The 13,659-nt window shown below is 37.9% G+C and overlaps 1 protein-coding gene across 8 annotated transcripts in view; it reads right to left on the bottom strand.

Annotated features, from left to right (window-relative positions):
• Nucleotides 1-13,659, bottom strand: part of LOC308194188 (uncharacterized protein) — a 208,397-nt gene that overhangs the window by 68,151 nt on the left and 126,587 nt on the right. The window lies entirely within an intron of this gene.

The raw sequence follows: 13,659 nt of genomic DNA, 5'->3' as shown, positions 1-13,659 counted from the left end.
GACGTACAAGGCAGAGCCAAAGCCGTGCAATGCTTCACTGAGGGTATTTTGCAAATGTGCATGTCAAAGTTCTCACTAGTTTGAATCTGAGCTCACAGTCCTTGAGGCATCAGTGAAACTAACACCTCATAATGAAACCCGGGCAAAGCTGCAAGGCAAATGTGATTTCAATATTTACAGCAAATCTCAAGCACATTTCAAAGCTGTGAGCCAGCCCAGCTTTGTTGGGTTTTATTTGGATTTACTCTGAGAATACTTGGAAAAGTTATAATTGGGATATTCATTTCTTCCATTTTCTTCAAAAATAGGCTAGATTGCTCCACATCACTTGTAGTATAAATAAAACAATGTTTGAATGGCAAGAAATTGTCAAAATCACATTTAGAAACACTTGAAATAATGCAAGACTTTAAAGTATTCTTTCTTGTGCTGATGTTCTTAAGGTTTCACTTTTTCTGGAGAAATCGTAAAATATTAAATTGAAATAGGCCTCTTATTATCTTTGCTGATATGATCCAGAAAACCCAATTTCTTCAACTCTACCCTTGCTCTCTTCTTGTTGATTTAAAAACAATATATGTTATTGTACATCTTCCTTTCACACCAGGTGAAAACAGCATCCTAGTTCTATCAGTGTGATTCATCACCATATCATTCTACATCTCACTCATTTTGTAGACCTACTGAACTCCGGTTTAGTTGGTACTATGGTGACTAAGATACCTTTCCAGAATATGATTTTTCTAATAATTATCAACTGTTTCTTAATTTCCAGCCTATGTGTATTCACATTTTTCCAGCTAAGTCCCATTGACATTTTCATCAAAGCCTGCTCTATCCCTTCTATTGACAATCTGCCTTGCCTGATTATCTATATAACTATTTTTTGATATGTAGTTTTGCTGCTTTACATTTTAACAAAGGCATCACCCTTACCTGACTAAGAAACATGGCTAATTCTGTGTCTGTACTTCAGTGTTTTTTTTTTTTTTTTTTTTTTTTTTTTTTTAACCTAGTAAAACTGAGCTGTTTTCCAGGGCATAATACAATTCCATACCACAACCATCTGGGTTGAAGTCAATGAAGGATAACCTAGGTTATCCAATTTTTTCACTTTGGAGGACACTTGTTTTCTTTGAAATCAATTATGATTACTCCTCACTTCTTGAGGATTTAGCTGAGATCAATTGCTGTTCAGCATTGCTCAAGTGCAGGTTTTGTATGAAGACACTGAACCTTGGATTCAGGCACCCACCTTTAAGGACCCTCATCTGGAAACACTTGTAATGGGGATCTGGTCCTGCAGGACTGTCTCGGATGGTACACATAGTGCTGTGTTCAGTGACAGTGAAAAATGTGAATGAATCAGGCATCAGAGATCAGGGATTGTTGCTCAGTCCAGTTGATGCTAATGGTCTGCTGCAAGTCCTGTTTCAGTGGGTATGTGTTAACTGTTTAGCTGCAGTCATATTTCACAAGATTGTCGAGTTAACATTACATGAATTATACACGGTTTATAAAATGATTATTTAATCAGTGGAAAATTAAGTTCATAGATGTTTTCCAAATCTGAACTAGGACATTCATCAGCAGAACTGCTAAATTTTTAATCAACTCTGCTGTGCTTGATGTAGCTATCATTCTAAATTGCCCTCTCTCTGCTGGTCCTCTTGTTGCAAAATATATCTTAGAGTTATCTGTTCTCGTTGCTAATTGATTTTTTTTCAGCTTGGATTTAAGGCAAATGGCACATCATCCAGTATTTTCATCAAAGGACAGTCTTATTTAATTTTAACAGAAGTGCTTCAAATATTAGGACGAGTGAGTTCAAATGTTGTCCAACATTCTTTGCTTGCTTCAAACTGTCAAATACTAAGGGGTATTTCTTAAAAGCAAACTTGTGGGTGAGGCATAAAGCGGAAGTATCTCAAGGATTTTTGCTTGTCTTGAAGATGAGGAACAATTTGAAACACTCTAGTCCAGGTTTGTTTGGGGATTTGGTTGACTAACTCATTTCTGGAAAAGGGATAGATGAGAAGAAGCAATGAGCAATACAGTTTCTCCAGGTATTTAACCATCTCCCATCCCATTTAAGAACTCAGTTGCAAAACCAATTTTTCCTGTTCTGTAAAAAAGCCTTTGGGAGCTCTATTTCATGAAAATAATGAAAAAAATATATATATATTTCCAAAGATGAGAAAATTTCCAGAGAATTTACCCTGGGAATAACTTGGAAATATAGCTACTACAGCTTGTTAAAGCCATACCAGGTAGGGGAGATCCAGTAATAACTTTTCAGCCCTTAATTTCTCATGTCCCACTGAGCAAACATTTCAAGACGGCCAGTATCAGAAGATGAGAATTATTTTCTGAAAGAGGTGCATTCATTTATCAGCTGGGTTGCACATGTGGCCCAGTCTTCTTTAAGGAATTAGGGTGCATGTAGAAAGCTAAGAAATCTCACCTTTACTCATTTGAACAGGTACCCAGCTTAATCTCTTTGCAAGTGCTATCTGTCTGCACAAGCTCACTATGTATTTTTAAGCATCTGAAGTTCACTCATCAACAGAATAGGTACAATCCTGCTCAGGACTTGAACCTGTTACTTATTACTTCTGAATGGCATGACTTGACATACCAAGTCTGCAGCTTAAAGCTCAGAGTCCTTTTTAAAGACTTCCACAGCCTCAATCTGGCAGTCAAGTTTAATACAAACTAGAGATTTTTACAAATGGGCATAATTTATGCCCCCCAAAATTCCATGAGGCAAAATTTTTGAAGGTTATTTTTCTAACTTCATTAAAGGTTGGTTATAAGCCTGAGCACATCCAGAGCCCTAAATGGTGGTAGAAATTGGATCTAAACAATAGTATAAGATGAAGAGGCCTAATCTCATTATCTTGCAAACTTCCAGTCATCTCATTCCTTAAGGGAAGAAGATACTACTATAAATATACACATATACATACAATAAAGTTATTGATAGTAAAATGATAACTTCATATTTGCCATGAGAAGAGATGAATTCATTGACATGAGCTAATAATACAGTATCAGCTCTTTAGTTAGTTTCTGAAACAAACAGAAAAAAAAAAAAGACATTACCCAATGAGGAAGGAAAGATATTCTTAAAAGTTCTAAACCATTGATTACTTAGCTGAGAAGAGAGCTTAGCCCTTCACTAAGTGCCTGTGCAAAACTTCCTTAACACTAGTATACCTGGAGAAATTTGAGAGCTTGGTATTCAGTCTAGCATTCTGTGAAGTTATACAAAACCATTAATGACCATGCTAACTACTGTATTTACACAGTTTATTGGCCCACTCCACCCTTACCATCTAAAAACCTCTATTCTTTCTCATACCAGCACTGCAGAGAATGTGTCCCAGTTGCCATTGAGATGCTCTTGGAGTGTGTTGAGGTTATGTCTCTACCCGCACATGGTTTCAGAGGAAAACCTGGACCCCAGGTCGTGGTGAGTGACAAGGACAGAGCTGGGCATGGTCACAGTACACAGACTGCAGACCTCAGCATAGAGCAAACTAACTTTGTGTAGACTTAGCTGACAGCACTTAGCATTGAGCATGAATAGGACTTGTGTGATTTCAGTAAGAATTAATGTGAAATTTAATAATCTTACTCTTGAACTATAATCCTAGAAATGATTCTAGGAATAAAAAATAACAAACAGATAAATAAATAAAGCAAAACATAAGAAATTGTAAGATTTTAACAGACACCTTTAGCTTCCAGACCCTTCCTCAGGTACCCAGAACTCCTGTGATCTTGCAAAGGGCAGGCCAATATGCCATGCTTAGTCTGCAAGTGAGAAGAGGTGCAAGAAGTCCCTGTATTTGCTATAGTTTGCTAAGCAGGGGGTTGAACAAGCCTATGTGGCCTCTTTTGCGTTACATCTCTCCTTCCACTGAGTTGTACTTGAGGAGCAAGTGGTGGTGCAGCACTGGGATGGGCCGTCCCACTCCTGGATGGAGTCCCCACCCCTGAAGGCATATAAGAGATGTGTAGAGGTAGCACTAAGGGATAAGGTTTAGTGATGGGATTCAGTAAGTCAGGTTGATAGTTTGACTTGATCATCTTAAAGGTCTTTTCCAACATAAATGAGTCTATGATTCAACGATTCTATGACTGAGCTATATAACATTTCTAACACTCTGAGGTGTGTGAGCCCTCTTTACTTCTTGCTCTTAGCAATTTGGGCTGCATAATACCTACATTTCTTCTAGATATTAACCCTGCAAACCCAAGTTTGTGTCTCATTGTAACACCATGTGAGGTTGTGGTTCTGGTGCTGAAGTATGCATAATATGTGCACTTGTAGAAAATTTAGGTGAACATACATCATGATTTAGGCCTCCCCAGAGATATCTGATGCTGCATCATTGTTATGGGAGAAGAGCACTACTTGCTTAGAAGGACAGGTACAGCCACCTCCGCCATTCCTTTGGTTCTGCATTTCAGATGTCCTTGTGCTATTCCAAGGTACTGTATATTGTGAAGTTTTCTTTACAACCAAATGTTTTGCAGCTCATTTATAGTTTCATATTTATAGCATATATCCTCTACCACTACTCCACATCTTGTCAGTGTGCCATAATAATAATAATAAATTAAGAAACACACATACACAAAAACCACCAAACCACACAGAGTAAGAAGGCAGCCCTTTTCTAACCCAGCAGTCAACCCTTCTGCAGTTTGGGCCATGTGGCACCTGGAGGCACTGGCTGTGCTTCTCCAGCTCGTTCTGCACATAGTTAACACAAGGGGGCAACAGAAAGTACAGCGTTATTTAAGAGTTTCTGAGATGCACAATATATCTGAGTAGGAACAAGTGATATCCTTGGATGTTAGAGATGCTGTGATGCATATACATTTTGCCCTGAGTTTCCATCTAGAGGATCTGTACTGCTCAAGCTCTTCCCTTTGTCCTTATTCTCTTAAATTTTTGTGTGCCTTTTGTAGCAATACTGGGAAGAGATTAAATAGAACAAGTGGAATCCTTTCACATATGCATAATCCAGCATCTGTTTTGAAACAATTCTTTTCAAGCAATATATTTTGAATACCATGTTCATTTTATGAACATATTTCTTCACAGTTTTGTTATTCATTCGGCTAATATAAAACCAGTGAAAATAAGGACCAGATGCTCAGCTGGAATAAAATTTACACCATCTGAAGATCTATCCAGAGTTACGAAAACCTCCTATGGTGAAACACAGATGAAAGTGTCAAGCCACAAAATGTTATTTCCTATCAGTCTGAAACCATGCAGAAAAACAAAGATCTGCATGGGTTCGATGGAGAATTATAAATAAACCTTCACTTATTCAAGACATTTCATGAGCCATTTTTCATCTCCTGACAAATCTGAGATGTGTTTTAAGTCTCTAACAAAACCATAATGATTTGAGGCTTTGTAACAAAAGTTTTGCGTTGGATTTTTTGCAGGTAATGGTCCGAATTTAATTTCACTGATTCTCATCTACTTCCCTACACTTTGAGTTTATTCTGTATACAGACACAGAATATATATATATATATATGGCAAATACTGTTTGTTCATACTGCACATCTAAGATCAGATAGGCCCAAAGTATGAAAAGGTTTTCAAATGAAATAGCTTAATCACTTCCATATACTGCAGGTCTATTTTTGGCAATAATACTAGGCTCTGGTTTGCACATGTATTTATTTAATGACAGTCTCTGTTCTTAAATTGCCAATTGTATTGCTGATTTTCTTTTCATGGTAATAACCCAGTTCTTTCAGAGTCTTTGTATTAGCTTGTTGTCAGGGTTGTTGTTTTATGTGTTGGTGAGGGTGGGGGTTCTTCCTTTTTTACCAAAGGTTGCATTCATCAAGCTGGAGAACAGGCAGTTGTTATAGATTTTTTTGTGTGTGTGATTAAGCCCCATTCCTGCAAAGACTTATCCATGTTGCTTACTTTAAACATGTGATCTGTCCCACCAAGACCAGAGGATTAGCATTAAGGACCAGTATAAATCTTATCAGTTTAAGAATTTAAATAACATTTTCTATATATATATATATATACACACATATATACATGACTCTAAAGGAATTGATCTAGTGATAACTGCACATTAAACAGTTAGTATCAAAGTGTACTTTCAATTATAGGAGGATTCATCCTGGGGTAAGGTTCTGTGCTGGGACTTACAAGGACTGGGTCAAGACCTGATTCTTCCACAGACTCATGCAACAGTTTTGAGTAAATCCCTGAGGTCCATAAACCCAGAGTCATTCAGCTTCCTAAATTCCCTGATTTGAAATTTCTCAGATTTAGGTGCCTTGATGTTCTTGCATAGGTAGAAAAAATATCTTGCAGCTGATTTCAGTGAGGTAGTTATGAGTGCTACCCATAAGGAAGGAAAGTGGAAATGCCTTTGTCTATCTGTGGTGTTAGCATATCCGTCCCCATGCTTTAATTCCTTACCTGTTAAGAAAAAGCAAGGCTGGATCCAAGTACACCCTGAGTCTATCAGAGTAGGGTTCACTGCCTTTATTTTTAAAGATGTTTGCAGACACAATCTTTTTACAGATATCTTTGATTATATTTTAATCTAGCTACTAGGAGCTCTGGTCATGCAAGTTGACAATAAAAATAAAGATGAATAATGGTGAAATCAGTATTTAGCTACTCTTTAAATATGGTCTTGTAAGTATGTGCAAGCTATACTCTGTATCTGTCTACATTCATATACATCCAGCACTACTGAGCTGATTATACTATTTGTATTCCAGAGAATTGTGGGAGGCTAAGCAAAGTTTTGTGAGTTCTCCCCATGTATGTCTTCAGCCAAACATGAGTCAGAGCTGCACCGCTTATTACAATATTATTAGCATAAGTTTCTTTAGCAAAGTAGTAAATAATTCATAAGGAAATCTGCAAAAGCAAATGTTTGTCTTTTCCCCCACTTTCATTGGGTTTGAAGAGAACTGTTCACTTTCTTCAAACATTTGGTTTAAAAATGCACTAAAAGTACATTGTTTTCCACTCTACCTGGCCTGTGCAGTTTTTCTTTTCTGAGTAAAATGTTTGAAAATGTGGTGCAATAGAGAAAGCAAGGATAGTGTATAGACAAGTGATGTTCTTAATCTATTCTTAAAAGAAAGCAGGGCATAAAAGATAGAGTGGATCTCATCTTGCAAGTACCCAGTGCCAGGTCTGCACTGTTTTTAAATGGCTAATTTCCACTGAAGTTTTATCATATGCTTGCACACTGGTTTAAAACAGCACTTTGACACCTATGCTGTAGTCGCACAAAGCAGTGAAAGTCAGAGAGCAAATCCCCGCTCTACAGGACACTGTAAAAATTAAAGGGAAACATTGTTCACCAGAGTGCTTAGAGTTTTATCCAGTTTCTCTTAATCTAATTTCTGCCAGTACCTAGCATTCAATTGCGATGCAGTACCTAGCAACATAATTATGGAAGAAACCCCAAAATGTTGACTTAGAAGAGGTCTGTGTCCTCTAATGGAAGAATGTTCTTACTTTTTGCAGAGTTTCAAAAGGTTATCACAGTTCCAAAAAGTAAGGATGCCTCCAGACTGCTGAATTTGACAACCTAACATATGTCCAGACCTTCTGCAAGCCTCACACAACATGTCACCCTCTGGGAAGGAAGAGGCGAGTGACACAAGCAAACCTTAAGGAAACACAGTATGAGCAGATGGTGTTAATTCCAAAGTCAACTCATTTACCTAAATTTGGTTCATGTCAGGAGGGACAAACACACAAGATTGTTGGGTCAGTTTGAACTGTCGTTTCCTAGAGCAGGTTTTTCCAAACAGGGATGAACTTTTCCATTTTAGTTTGAAATGTCAAGTTCAACTAAACCAGGTTTAAAGACTGCCACATCTGAATGCAGGTCAAAGCTAGAAGATGAATTTGTTCTGCCAATGCAACAGCCAGTTTCAGACCGACTTTTACATGCCAAATCCTCACAGACAAGAGAAACATGAAGAATTTGGGCAGAGAAGGAGAAATGGAGTTAATATCTTAAAAGGTTCATGTGTTCACATTTCACCTGAGAAGATAAAGTACTTTTAAATGTTGCTAAAGCAAAAATAACTCATGGGAGAGCTTTTCCTAATCAAAGAGAGTAATTCTGTAATTAGGATGTTTAAAAGTCACCAGGGAGGTCAGTAGCCAAGGGAGGACTCCTCTCCTTTGATTTTAGCAATTGAGAAGGTAAGCACCCAGCCTAGGTTGGGTGTCCATGCTCCCACGATGATTAACAGAGGAAAGGGACTGTCTTCAGAGGCAACATCTGGGACATGACTTTGGCTGGAACCACTGCTCATAAAGGTTCTGTTTCTTTCTGCTGACTCTGGAAGGGAACCTGAGCATTGTCTTGCTCTAGTACTTATTTATTACATGGCCAAAAGCAAGACAAAGTATGTTTTACCCTCAATGGAAACTTTATATTCCAATTAATAAACGAGGCTTATAAAAATACAATTTTCCTTCTGCTATGTTCTCAGCCGAAGCCTCATATGTGTCTTAGCTGAACCTCACAGCTTGAATCTTTGACAGCTTCTCTTCCATTGTAAGTTTGTACAGCACCAAGCACACTGCTATCAGACAAATAAAAAGAATAATAAAACTCAATCATGCTTGTATATATAGAAGGCCAATCAATGTAAACACAGGGTTCCTCTAAACAGGAGAAAAGCGGAAGCCAGATGGCATGAAATCATTGATAGCTGTTTCATAAACTTTTCCTGCAATCAAATCTAATTGAAATAACACTAGATTGTAGGCTTTAGCAGGTGGGCAGCACACACAGCTGTTTCTGCTAGATGATTTCCAAAGAATACATACATAAAACATTTCACAGGGACTGACATACGGGAAAAAAGGTTAGCCCAGATGGAATGCTCTCTTTCAGGCTTTATTTTACTGACAGATTTCTGAAGCCTGACTCCTTAAAAATATGGACAGGAGCTTTTTTCTGATACTGTTGAACAGATTACAGTCATATATAATATGGTTGGGAGCTATGGCTTGGTCATGCAGTGCCTTCAACTGCGATCTGTATTTCAAGGAAAGGCAGAGCAGAGAGGGACCTCCTAGTGTCCAGTTTATTGCTTTGCACTGAGGTAGGATAAATATAACTGAATCATCTCTGAGACATGTTTCTGTTTCATAAAAATTCCCCAAGGAAAGATTCCACCAGCTTCCTAGCTAGTTTATTGCAGGCTTTCCTTGCAATAAGAGTTAAATATTTTATTATATTTTATATCCTAACTTCTAGTCCAGTTTTTAACACTATTAAGCAAATGTCCACACAAGGTTAAGAAGAAATAGTTGATGTCTTTCTTTGTTTTAATTGTTTACATTTTGAAGACTCTATCAGTCATTTCTCCCCTTTCCACCCTTTTCTGCAGAATCCCACTGCAAGATGCACAGATGACCTGCAAGAACGAGAAGGATTTTCACCAAGAATTCAAGCATCTGGCTATGGCAGGGTTTCCCATGGCTGACCAGAAATCGAATTCAAAGGTTTGGTCTGAATTTTACTTTGAACTTTTGTTTGCATTGGGAACTAAAATGAAAAAAGAAAATGTGGAGATAGCAGCGAAAATTGGGAAAAAAACAACTTATGTGGATCAAATGACAGCCTTTGGAAAGGACAACAAACTGGAAGAAAATGTTTAGGTCACAGTGTGTTCTGGATGGATGACAGAGTAAGACTCCTACTCTTCAGCAACAATTATTCACACAACTCATGATTTTTATTTAAATATAATACATAAAGATCAACATGGTCTTCTCCATTACTATTTGCATCAGAACCTGAGTTTTTAACACTTCAATCCTAAGGATCAGAAGCTCTTTCTCTCTCAGTAAGACCAATTCAGGGAAAGATAGCATAACTGAACAGTTACATTACATGTAAACTATGCTATTTAATAATGATCTGTTGGGCTACAGGAGTCCTTGTGGATACTCCTTTGAAAATGTTCATTCTGAGATTAATAGCAGCCAACCTCCCCTTCCTGCCCAGTATATTAGAAATATAATATATACTGGCAGTATATTAGTTAGGCCAGGAACAGAGGAGGGGAGAGAAAACATCATTATATCACTACACAAAGCCCTAGTTTTAAATGCTAGGCATGACTGTGGCCACCCCAGCTCAGAAAGAAAAACATATAATGAAAAGCAGTAAGGAAGAGGTTTGAAATGGGTTCTGTCCAAAGAGATATTATACAGAATTGCACTTCTCAGCACAGGAAAAAAAAAAAAAAAAAAGGAGTTCGTGGTTTATAAAATGATGAATGGCAAGGAGAAAGGAAGGGAATGATGGTTATTGTATCTCATAAGACAAGAACATGGAGGCACCAAATGAAACTATCAGACTGCAGGCTTTACACAAAAAGTACATCTTCACATAATGCACAACCTGTAATGCCGTTGCCACAGGATGCTTTGGAAACAAAATTATAAATGGGCTCAAGAGAAACTCAAGGAATAAACGTCTGCTGTGGGTTGATAAAAATGTCGGTGTGGGTTGGGAGGTCCAGACCTGCAGAGGTGTCCCAGGGAGGTACCTCCATGGGTTTTCCCTGCTCTCAGGCTTCGTAGGAGTGTTCTGTAACCTCTGACAGAGACCGGACACGGAGCCACACAGACCCTTGCTGCTTCTAATGCTGCTGTAAACACAGCCTTTGGATTACTCCAGAAATTAGGTACAGTCCTCCAGTGAAACAAACATTCTGCTTGGAGAGAGAGAAGGAAGTAGACAGCAGCGTTGAGCAGCAGGAGCAACTGTGCAAAAGGTAGTGAGAATCAGCCCCGGGGTGATATGACTCTGCAAGAAATCAATGAGTATGAAGCAAATGCTTTTAAAGGCACCCATCTCGGCTCTGTGACAGACAAACCCGGAACACTCAGAAAGTATCAGTTACAAAAGATCCAAAAGAACAGTTGATTCCCTGCAGGGGAGAAAACAAAGTGTTTACAAAGACACAGAACAGTAAATCATCAAAGTGTCCTTTTGAAAATATTTCAAAAGTAATGTTCATTCCTACATTTATATGGAAGACACAATAAAGGTAGGAAAAAGATACAGCCCTTGCCTTTAAGGGCATTTGGGCTGAAGCAGATATATCATGTCAAGTAACAACAATAGCAAAACATCAATGAGGGAAAGAGAAGGTTCTGCAAGAGAAGCAGGGGCATGAGGATTACATGTAAGTATATATTGTTATTTTGGATTAATAGCAAAAATATTAATCAGCTTGTTTATTGACTTTGTCTCTATTTGCCTTAAAATGAGGCTACTTATGGGGTCTATTTTGAGAGTGGTCTCATGAAGGCTGATTATGGGAATGGATTTGTAGGAGGCAAAAGTTTGAAGACAAAAGGAGAAATGAAAATAGAGAACAATAGACATAGAAACAGGTGGGACCTTGTACAGATCCTCACACCACTTTTAATAATAGCTAGTTCTCATATAGAGCTTTTCAAGAATAGATTCTGAAGTGTTTGAAATTGGAGCCTGAGTCAATTTCCTCATATTAAAACTGGAGAAATGATTTGCTCAAGGTCACTCAGAAAAAAAAAAAAAAGCAAAAAAAATGGCACCATATTCAGGCAGAGGATTCACAGCCCCTGAATACTAGCGTCATGCTGCCTGCAAGCCAAGTTCATCAGCTTGGACCTGTCAACTGTGACACGGAGGCGATGTATTAGGAATGAATTTATCAACTGTTCTCTACATAAAAGGCATGCTGAAATATCATATCAGCCCATTTGTAAGGAGAATTGTCCTTGGTGGGGGCAGTTACACCATGCAGGGGTTTACTGGGGGTAAGAAGAGGGTTTAAGCTCTCTTCTCCTCCTTACTGTGAGTAATTGATGTAAAATGAGTACCCAGATGTGTGACATGGTCTCAGCAAGACTGGAGACATTAAGATATACTTATGCTGCCTGGTTAAGACCACAGCCAGGCCACTCTCATGGTCAAATGCATAGTCAGTTCAAATGATGATTTGCAATATATCCCAAGAAGACAGGTGATCCCCAGAGTCAGGAGGTGTAGCAGACTACTGGCATGCTTGGGTCAGACACCTGGATGTAAGGGAGAGCAGAGTGCCACGCTTACAGATCATCTGAAAAGTGCTCTTGCAGTGTTATAGATGCACCAGCAAGTCATTGCACATGACTTTTTGGAGGGCATTTTAAATGCACAAATTCTGTTGTCTCCCAAACCATACAGAATGGCTCCAGGCCTGAAACTAGTGTATAAGTTATTCCTTTTATTTATTCCTTGTTATAATTAAGTGATTGTTTGTATGAGCAGAGAAACTGTTTAATTGCTCACAATATTAGCACTCTTGAAAAAAAAAAAAAAGTTCAGTTCTTTATTACAGGTGAAGTTCAAAATTTCTGATTTTTTTTTTCAAATAGTGATGGAGAAACTATGATGATAATATTTATTGCCATCATTGAAATGTTATTTTTTAACTGGCTAGTTAATATGACTGGTCTTTTATTTGTCATTCCTTCCAACTAACACAATTATATTGTATCTCAAAATATAGCGTCTTCAAGGAAGAAATAACTGTTTTATGCAGCTGGACCATGAACATTTATGGCAATAATATTACCTTAATTCCTTGCCCTACTACAATGGAATTTCTGCTTGCCTACTTCATTTCAAACTACTCAACAGCTGCACTGCAGATGTAGTCACACATGCATCTGCAATTGCTGTCTCCCAGCACTGTCTGGTCTTCCATACCTTGGGAGATGGTCCTGCTTGTTTTTTAAAATGAAATCTTGACTGTTTTAGGTCTACCACCTTTACATGAGCCAAATATAATTCATATGAATAGATCTACAACTAGTAGCAAACATCGTTTAAAGTACGTTGCTTACAGAACAAAATGATTTAATTGATTTAACAGTCACAGGAACAATTTTAATATTTATATTTGTTTTACTGCTGTTGCTGTTCTTATCATGGAGCAGTTTATTAGAGGGTGTATTTTCATAAATTTGAAATTTCAGTGGCTTGAAATGTTTTGGATTACATTTGCTTTAACATCAAGAACTAGTAGTAGGAATTTTCTCTGCTGAGCTAAGTATCGCACAAAATTGTTTTGACCAACGTGTATCATCATCATCATCATCGTAATTCACTGCTAATCAGAAAACAAGTGGCTGCAGCACCATACTGCAGACATGAAATTCACAAACTGTAGAAGACCTATTGTAAGGAGCAAAAATGATTTTCCCTCTGTGCTTATCAAAAGGTAATTCTAATGTCTTGGCTAATGAATTCCACCCCAGCTGTGCGTGATCTTATAATTACATGGTTCAGGCTCCACATCATACAGTTTCTCCAGTGAAATTTTGCAGTGATTCTGACCATAACTCACTGGAGTATTTGCTTAAAATCAGGTGTTTTGAGTGCCCAATGGAACCGTCTTCAGTTGCTTTAATGGATATCTGAATATATACACGATCATTCTCATATTTACATTTAGGCAGATTCTGGCACTAGTTTGATGAATAAAGATCATATCGTGGAAACCAATTGCTGTATTTGGAATTAATGTATTGATTTCTGCTAGAAATGGTTATTTAACACATAGTGT

This window comes from Anser brachyrhynchus (assembly GCF_964034855.1).
Source record: "Anser brachyrhynchus genome assembly, chromosome: 4".
Taxonomy (NCBI): domain Eukaryota; kingdom Metazoa; phylum Chordata; class Aves; order Anseriformes; family Anatidae; genus Anser; species Anser brachyrhynchus.
Note: the sequence above shows the minus strand (reverse complement) of the source record. Positions and strands in the feature narration are given on the sequence as shown.